The sequence below is a fragment of the Cryptomeria japonica genome, chromosome 7 (assembly GCF_030272615.1).
Source record: "Cryptomeria japonica chromosome 7, Sugi_1.0, whole genome shotgun sequence".
Taxonomy (NCBI): Eukaryota; Viridiplantae; Streptophyta; class Pinopsida; order Cupressales; family Cupressaceae; genus Cryptomeria; species Cryptomeria japonica.
In genome coordinates this window covers 359,916,932-359,926,024 of record NC_081411.1, presented here as the reverse complement: position 1 = coordinate 359,926,024, position 9,093 = coordinate 359,916,932, and positions in this window count along the sequence as shown.

The window sequence follows — 9,093 nt, the reverse complement described above, 5'->3', positions numbered from 1 at the left end:
CCATTTCCCTCATCCCCTCCACTTGCTAGGTCTCTTTCAGAAAGATCACAGACTTGAGACTGAAGTGTCTCCTCATTCACGTGGACCCTCCCGTTCTCCTAGCAGTAAAGATGATTCTGCGTAGCGCCCATCTGAACAGGGAAGAATACCCACGAGACAACACCTGCATCTCTTCTAGATTTGTGGCTTCTCTGTTGGACCAAAAACTATCCAAGCAAGCTGTATGGAGCCTCACCAAGGAGTTTTTTCTTGAGGAAATTCTTAAGGAATTTCAAGAAATATTGAATAAGGCCCTCCATGACTCTAGGGCACCTCGACCGAGTGACCGGATTCTCTTCAATGCTCATGGAGAGCTCATCAAATATTACCCTTTCCTACTGGATTTGAAAGGGAAAGATTTGGACAGTCACAGAGTCTTCGCCGAAGTTGGTTTGACCTACCTCAAATGGCGGTGTCTAGGAGAGAACCCGGAGGTTCAAGGAAAAGAAGAGGATCTCTTCCAGTTTGCAAGACTTAATGGAATTCTGCTCATGAAACCTCTAAATGTAGACCCCCAAGCTGATCAGAATTGAAGGGGTGGTTCAGATAGAGGCCGTTGGGTCTCTGAACGTGGCCAGGGTCATGACCAGAATTGCAGGGGTGGTTCAAACAGAGGTCGTCGGGCCTCTGGTCAAGGTCGGGGTCGCCCAGCTAGCAGAGGAGGAGGAAGAGCAAGAATTGATTTGCCCCAACCTAATCCTCCCAGTGCAAGCTAGGCCTTTTTCTCGATGCTGTGAAATTTTTTTTTCCTTGAAACTTAAGACATAGTCATATTTAGCATATTTTGGTTTCTTATTATGTTTAAACTCTCTATTATCTAGGTAGTTGGGAATCTGCCATATAAACCTTTTAGTCCTACTATCTTAAGACTGCATAATTTCGTTGGTTTTTTTTTTAAAAAAGAGGATGAACCACAATGATAATGGTTTTTTGCCTGTTTTTGGAAACCATTTTTTGTTGGGATTGCTGAGAATAGATTAATGCTATGTCTTGGCTATGAAGCTACTATAATTAATTCAAATCAATACAAATCTTGGCTCTGCCTTTACCGATAAAAAACAATAAAAATTTTGAGATATAAATTTATATTTTTATTTATTTTATTTTGGGTCAGTTTATGTTGAAAAAATTAAGCAAAATGATTTGCAAATAAAATTGAGAGATCTGATTAGAAAGTTCAAAGTTGTAATTTTCAATTGAAAAGATGTTGAAGACTTGTACTGCCTTGCTATATTAGTTTTGAAGCAAACAAATTAGTCCTCTATGATAAAGATGGCCTTAAAACAACACAAAGTACCTTAGGGAAATTAGAAAATAGAAGAAAAGATGAAGAAATGAAGTTTATTTTACTTGGTGATGAAACTACTAGCTGAAGTGGGAAGTGGTTTCATAATCACCTCAATTATTTTATATCTTTGGTTTATGTAGGAAGAAATTTTATGATATCCCTTCATGGTTACATAATTAATAGGTTGCATAATTCTATAGTGTTGTAAATTGTTGTCACTTGCAATTTTACATTAGGCTTGGTTCCTCATTTCAAATGTATTGTTAATCCTGGGGTAAGTGCACCAAGATGGGGGACCAAAAAGAGGCCATGCCAATTTGTGGCCCCCAACAGAGCATAACATGCTAGTCAAATATAACGTGTGCGCATAGGTTTGGAATGACCAAGCCTTCGACTTGGTAAATTTAAACCAGTGCACTAGTATGCTTTGGAAAAGTTGTTACAAAAAATAAAGTTTCCCTCATTTTTGTTGTTTGCTTATGTGGCCTAAGTGTTTTTCCTCCTTACACCCACACTCGTGACCAAAGGAAGCCTTTTTTGCTCCTCATACCCATGCTTGAGATAGAATGAAAGAGATTGGGGATGGAGAGAGAGATGAGGGTAAGGAAGGGGAGATAGAGAGGGAGAGGAGAAGAAGGGGAGGGAGAGACCTAGAAATGCGAGGGAAGGAGAAGAGGAGAGACAAAAGAACATCATAGAAAGAGGAGTAAGAAGGGATCGAGAGAGAGGTAGATACAGAGGGAGTGACAAACCTAGGGAGGAGGAGAGAGAGAGGTAAGGGAGAGAGAGAAGAGAATGAGAGGGTTCGTAAAGGGAGAGGGGTAAAGGGGGAGGCAAAGAGAGGTGGAGAGGGAGGGAGAAAACTAGAGAGGAAGAGAGGTGAGAGATCTAGATGGGAAGAGAGATGGGTGAGATATATAGAGGGGGGTAGAGAGAAGTGTAATATGAGACATGGATGGAGAGTTAGAGAGGTGGAGAGAAAGGGAGGGAGAAACCTAGAGTGGGGAGAGAGAGAGAGACGGTGGGTGGGAAGGAAAGGTGACAACCTAGACAATGGAGAGAGAGCATGAGAGAGAGAGAGAGAGAGAGAGAGAGAGAGATGGGGTTAAGGAGGGAGGGGGGAGAGAGAGAAGGGGAAGAAAAAGAGGGAGATACATAAAGAGGGGAGTTATGGAGAAGAGGAGAGACAAAAGGAGAGAGAGAGAGAGAGAGAGAGAGAGAGAGAGAGAGTTCTTAAAGGGAGAGGGGTAAGGGTGGAGATGGAGGGAGAGAACTAGATACAAGACAAATGGAGAGGTGAGAGACCTAGATAGGGAGAGCGAGGGGTGAGATAAATAGAGTAGGATATAGAGAGGTGGGTGATGAGACATGGAGAGAGATAGAGAGAGAGAAAACAATGAGAGAGAACATAGTAAGAATGGATAGAGGGAGAGATAGACATGAAAGGAGTGAGAGACCTGGGGATGGATGGGATAGAGAGGTGAGGGGGGATAGAGAAGAGGAGAGAGTTAAGGGTGGAGGGAGAGGGGGGAAGAGAACTACATAGGGGAAAATAAAGAGATGAGAGACTTGTATGGGAAAAGAGAGGTGAGAGACCTATATGTGGAGAGAGAAGTGAGATAGATAGAGAGGGATAGAGAGAGGTGGGTAATGCAACATCGATGGAGAGGTGGAGATGAAGAAACTTGGAGAGTGGAGAGAGAGGGTGGGAGGGAGAGGTGATAACCTAGACAATGGAAAGAGAATAAGAGATTATGGGGAAGGGAGAGAGATGGGGGTAAGGGGGAGGGGATATATAGAGGGAGAGAGGAGGGTGAACTCACAATGTTGGTTCCCACTTTTTGGTACATCCTATTTTTTGTTGAAATCATACATTTTTTAGAAAATATAATTATTTAAGCTTTAAGAGGTCCCATTTGAAGTAATTAATTGAAGAGAGTTAGATCAAAGGCTCTTAGATCAAAATTTCTTGGATAGAACCTCTCTACTTCTAAATCATACTTGCAATTGAGTCTCCTTTGCATCTATCAAATGCTGATAAAAAATCAATTTTACATTAGTTTTTGGGGGGTCAAATGAATTCATTTAGAAGTTTTTTTAAAAAAGTATTTAGCCCTTATTATAAGCTTTCCAAATAGTATAATTTTTAATATATTTAATTTAATTAATATATTTTTATTTTATTTCTTATGAATGTAGGTTTTTCACTAAACATTAACTTCTTTGTTCAATGCATTGGGAACAATAGTAAACTAATTAAAAAAAAATCTGAAAATATCTATACACTAGGTATTGATATCTTCTTTCTAACAAAAATAAAATAAAATTGAATTTTGATATATATAGAACAAGTTATGTGTTCAAACGTACACCTATATCTAAATTATAATTATTCAGACTTCAAAACTTAATAAAATGAAAAATAGTCAACATATCACTATCAAACTAACTGCATGCCCTAGTTATTGATATTACAAACCAAAATTCAAAATAATTAAGATTTTTATCATTTATAAAAAAAAGTTATGCATTTCGGGATGCACATCACTCTTAAAAAATGTTGTTTGTTGTAAAAAACTACTTTTTGAGGGAAATGGAAAAATCAATAAAATTTTATTCAAAAAAATTTGAAAAAAATATATTTAGAATCTACAAACACTAGTTTACATCATCTTCAAATTCTTAACAATTTAAAAGTTATAGGTGTCGGAAAGTGAAGGTTTCTTTTCAAAATGTTCATCTAAGTGTCAAAGTTGGTCAAAAAGTGGGAACCAGTATTGTGAGTTCACCTAGGAACAAAGGGATGGATAGAACTGGAGAGGGGAGAGAGGGGAGAGATAGATAAGAGAGGGATAGTGACACAGAGAGATAAAGGAAAGTATCAACATGGGCAATGCCCTCAAAATTATTTATGTTGAACTCTATACCATCAATCTTGTATTGTAAACCCTATACTAGTATCCTCAACACTATACTCTAAACCCTATACTAGTATCCTCAACCCTATACTCTCAATTGCTCATATCATTTATGACCAACTTTCCTAATAGATGTGGACTTCTCAGTGGTAATGTCAAGTCTCTATAAATCTAGATTTCTTCCAATTGAATTGTGACCATAGTATAAAAGTGATTTACTCCATCCACAAATCCAAGTCAAATTCTAGTGAACAATCTTGTATGGAATATAATGCTTGGACAAGCAAAGAAATCCAATCCAGAGCACTAACAGGGTAAAGCATAAAATGACAAGGAATGATGGGGTCACAAATTGTGTGTTGACTCACTATTAGTATCACATTTTCCTTTTGATGATCAATGTATCACATGTGGACATAGGTAACAAACAACAAAAACATTAGTTAGGTTTGTAAGGGGAGGCTTTTTAGAAAGATTCCTTAAGAGGAAGATAAGAATACTGGGCTTGCATATAGATCTTAAGGTGCGTGCCCCCCTCAAATGGTCTTTTGTGGATGGATCCTAACTCCTTTTGCCAACCATTCCACTTTCTTGAAGTGTGGAGATCTATATCACAACTTTCTTGAAGTGTGGACATCTATATCATGGGTCCTACCACTCACTCACAAAAAGGAGCTTCATAGATAGGTAGAACATCTAAGTCATTAGAGCTTTAAATAGTTTACACTCAAAAACTTTTGAGAACATACTTTTATGTACGGATATATTGAATGTGTGAGCTTTAAATGATATTCATTCACAAACTTTTGAGAACATATCTTTATGTAGGATTATATTGAAGGTGTGATTTTGTTATTAGTTCCTCCCAAGGCAAGATACTATTGTATTCATGGAATTCCTTTCTTTAATTAATTTAACCAATCACTTTATAGAATTAAAATCTTTGAATAATTTTTTATAGTTTAGATTTAATTTTTATTTTAAATAATTATTAAATATTATTTCTTAATTGTTAGTGGATAGAGTAGGTAGAAAAATCAATTTTCTAAAAAAAAAGGACATCATTTTTTTTACTGTAATAATGACTTTAGAAAGCACTCACAAATTTATGTGCAACAAGTATGGGGTTTTTATTACCCAGCTCTCATCGTCCATATATACTTATATGTCCTACATTAACTATTAAATCTCTACTATGTTTTTTAATGTTTAATCATAAGAAAAGGCAAAAACATACAAATCAATCAAATGACAAATAGTAAGAAATTAAACTATTTAATATTTATAAATATTTGTGTTAGGTGTAATTTGGTAGGTGATTACATAAGGAAAAAAAATCAAATGTAAAAATTAAATTTTAATTTTTAGCAAATCTAATATTATAATTTATTATTATTATTTTATTAAAATGAATTGAGATGTATTGTTTAGTTTGTTTTATGTTTATCAATAATGTTTATTATTTTTTATCAAGAAAAGTAAAAAAAATAGATTCAATTAAATTTTAATTAGAAATGTGTATATTGGTAAGAATATCAAGTTTTTTCCAATAAAAACTTATCTCCTATTTTTAAATTATATTTTTTTTCCATTTCTAATTTTTAAAAGTTTAACATTATTTTGTAAAAAAATTATCTTTTCTTCACATTTTTTTTGGACAAAAGGGTAAAAAATTTATTGAGAATCAAAAACAATCATTACAAAAAGAATCAAAGCCCCAAGGCCCCAGAGAAGGACAATCAGCCCAACCCTAGTTCAACCAGCTTCTAAGCCACCCATGTCTTTAGTGAGAATCTTCTTCAATTCTTGACAGTCATCCCCAGAGAGATGCTCCCAGCCCTCCACTTTCCACTCATTATCATGTTCCGAAGCCCACTTGGCCAAACAGTCAGCCACTCCATTCCATTCATGAGGAATATGGTTGAAGGACACCTGATCCATTAAAGAGCTAATATGAAGAATCTGCTGAACAATCCCTTCCTACTGCCACTGAATCCCACTCACCTTCTAATCAGACAACAAGTTAACAACAATTTGTGAATCCGACTCACAAATCACCTTCCTAAAACCCCTCACCAAAGCCCGCTCAAGTGCATAAAGAATCACAAAACCCTCCATCAAATTATTAGACTGATATCCTTTATGCACCGAAAAGAAGAAAACAACCTCCCCCCTGTTATTCCTGCCAACACCACCAACACCAGCAGGGCCTGGATTACCCCTAAATGAGCCATCAGTGTTGATCTTGATATACTCATCCTAAGGTGGTGTCCACCTTCCAACCCTTTGCACCTTCTTCATAGCTCATCTACCTTTCCGGACACAGGCTGATCTAGGAGACAACTCCTGCAATCCAAGCCTACTCACAATATCTGCCTCAGCTCTACCCAACGGGAAATTCACCTCACATTTAGTTTCCACTGTCTCCCGAATCATAGCAATGATCCTATTCCAAACTTGTTGAACAAACGATTTGGCATCCCGAAAGATCCTCCTATTTCGTTCGAGCCAGATCTACCACAGAATGAAGATAGGCCCAATATACCAGACTATCTGGAGGAAGGAGGACGGAATAGGAGGTCTGTCCAAACTGCTCCAAAACTCCACCAGAGAGTCCGCATGGACACGAGGATGCTTCCACACCCCCCACCAATAGTGCTAGATCAACATAGAGAAGGGGCATCTGAAGAACAGGTGTGAGGAGTCTTCCTCTCTGTTACCACATAAAACACAGATAGAGGGCCCCAAGAATTCTCGCTTGCAGATATTATCCCAAGTAAGACATCTATTCCAAGCCAAAGTCCAAGCAAAGCAGTTACACTTCGGCCAAGAAGCATTATTCCACACATGTTTCCACCAATTCACTTCTCCTCCCTCAAGTCTTTGACTCAACAACTCCTAGTAAGCACTAGCCACAGAAAAAATGCCCTTAGGGTTTGGAGACCAAGCAAGCCTATCCCTACCCTTTAGGGAGCTATAGTGTCTATTCACCAAAATGCCCTACAACTCTGCACATTCTTCCTCCATCCCCACCACCGGCCATTCATTAGGAGTCTTCCACCGTTCCAATTCCAGTCGACCGCACCTGTAGACAGCCTTAAATTCACTCACCCTTGACCATCCAACTTCTAAGAACCTCTGGCCTAGGTTTCTAAGGTTAGGAAACTGATCAAGAATGGGAGGGTAACCATCCCAAGAATCATTCCAGAAAAGAACCTCTTCCCCCCTTCTGTAGATCCAAAAAAGCCCTTCCTGAATGAGAGAAGCCCCCTTCTTGAGAGTGTACCAGATCGATGCGCCCTTTCCTTCAAGCAGATATCTGGGGATTCCTCCAATATGATCCTCTGCATATATTTGTTGGCCAAAATCCTGGCCCAGCCTCGGTCCTACTCAACACACCACCTCCAGTACAATTTAGCAGCTAGAGCTTCCCCAAAAAGTCTAGACTGCCTTAACCCAAGCCCCCCAAACTGCTTTGGCCTACAAACTAGGTCCCAATTGACCAGACTCCATTTGGAAGAGGTGAGATTACCGGCCCATAAGAATTTCCTAGCCAGAGAGTCCAAACCCTTCACGAACCACTTAGGAGCCACCTGAAGCACACATCGATAGGTCGGTAGAGCCTGAACCACCGACTGAATCAGAAGAACCCTCCCCACAAAGGACAACCATCTATGAGTCCAGTGTTCAACCTTGGAGCAGAATTTATCCAAGATCCCCTGCCATGACTCCCTAGGGGGGTTGCCAGGAGAAATAGGAATACCCAAATACGTCAGGGTCAGGGAGCCAACTTGGAATCTCAAGATAAGAGCAATCCTCCTCTGAATAGATTTAGGAGTGTTGAAGAAAAAGATGGAAGATTTATCCTCATTGATCATCTGGCCAGATGCTGCAAGATAAACATCCAGGACCTTACGCAGATATGAAGCTTCGTTGATCCGAGCAAGCCCCATCAGGGTTGTATCATCCACAAACTGTAGGTGAGACTGCGGCTGCAAGTCATTCCCCCATCTCCAACCCTGAATAGAACCCCAACCCACATTATGCTTAATCAGCCTCCCTACACCCTCAGCAAGAAGAATGAATAAATAAGGGGAGAGAGGATCTCCCTGGCAAAGACCCCTAGAAGCACAAAATAGCTCAGTATGGTCTCCATTGATAAGCATAGAGAAAGAAGTGGATGTAACACAACTCATAACCCACTGGACCCACTCGTCCGCAAAACCAAAAGCCTTGAGGATCTTCTGAAGGAAGGACCACCGAACTCTATCATATGCCTTAGCCATATCTAGCTTGATAAACATAGCTTTTTCCTTGGAAGTTGCCATAGAATGAATGGTCTCCATAGCAATTACCACCCCATCCAGAATTTGGCGCCCTTCCACAAACCCACTCTGCTCCTTAGAAATAACATTCCCCAAGCACTTCTTCAATCTCTCCGCTATCAGCTTAGAGATGATCTTATAAATCACATTGCAGAGGGAGATCGAGTGGAACAGGCCTAACCGGTCGACCCCTTTGCACTTGGGGATTAGGGCAATGAAGGTCGCATTCAATGCCCTAAGCATTTGTTTATTCCTCTGGGACTCCTGGACTACTTCCAATAAATCCAGCTTAATTATATCCCAGAACTCTTGAAAGAACTCAACTGGGAACCCATCCAGTCCAGGAGCCTTTCCTTTCCTCATGTGGAAGACAATCCTCTCCAGTTCTTCCAGTAAAATAGGACACAAAAGCTGCTCATTCATCTCCATGAAGACAAGAGAAGGGATGCAATCTAGAACTAGATTCTCCTCCACTGTTTCCCCCTGAGAGTCCTCCCTAAAGAGGGACTGGAAAAATTGGAAA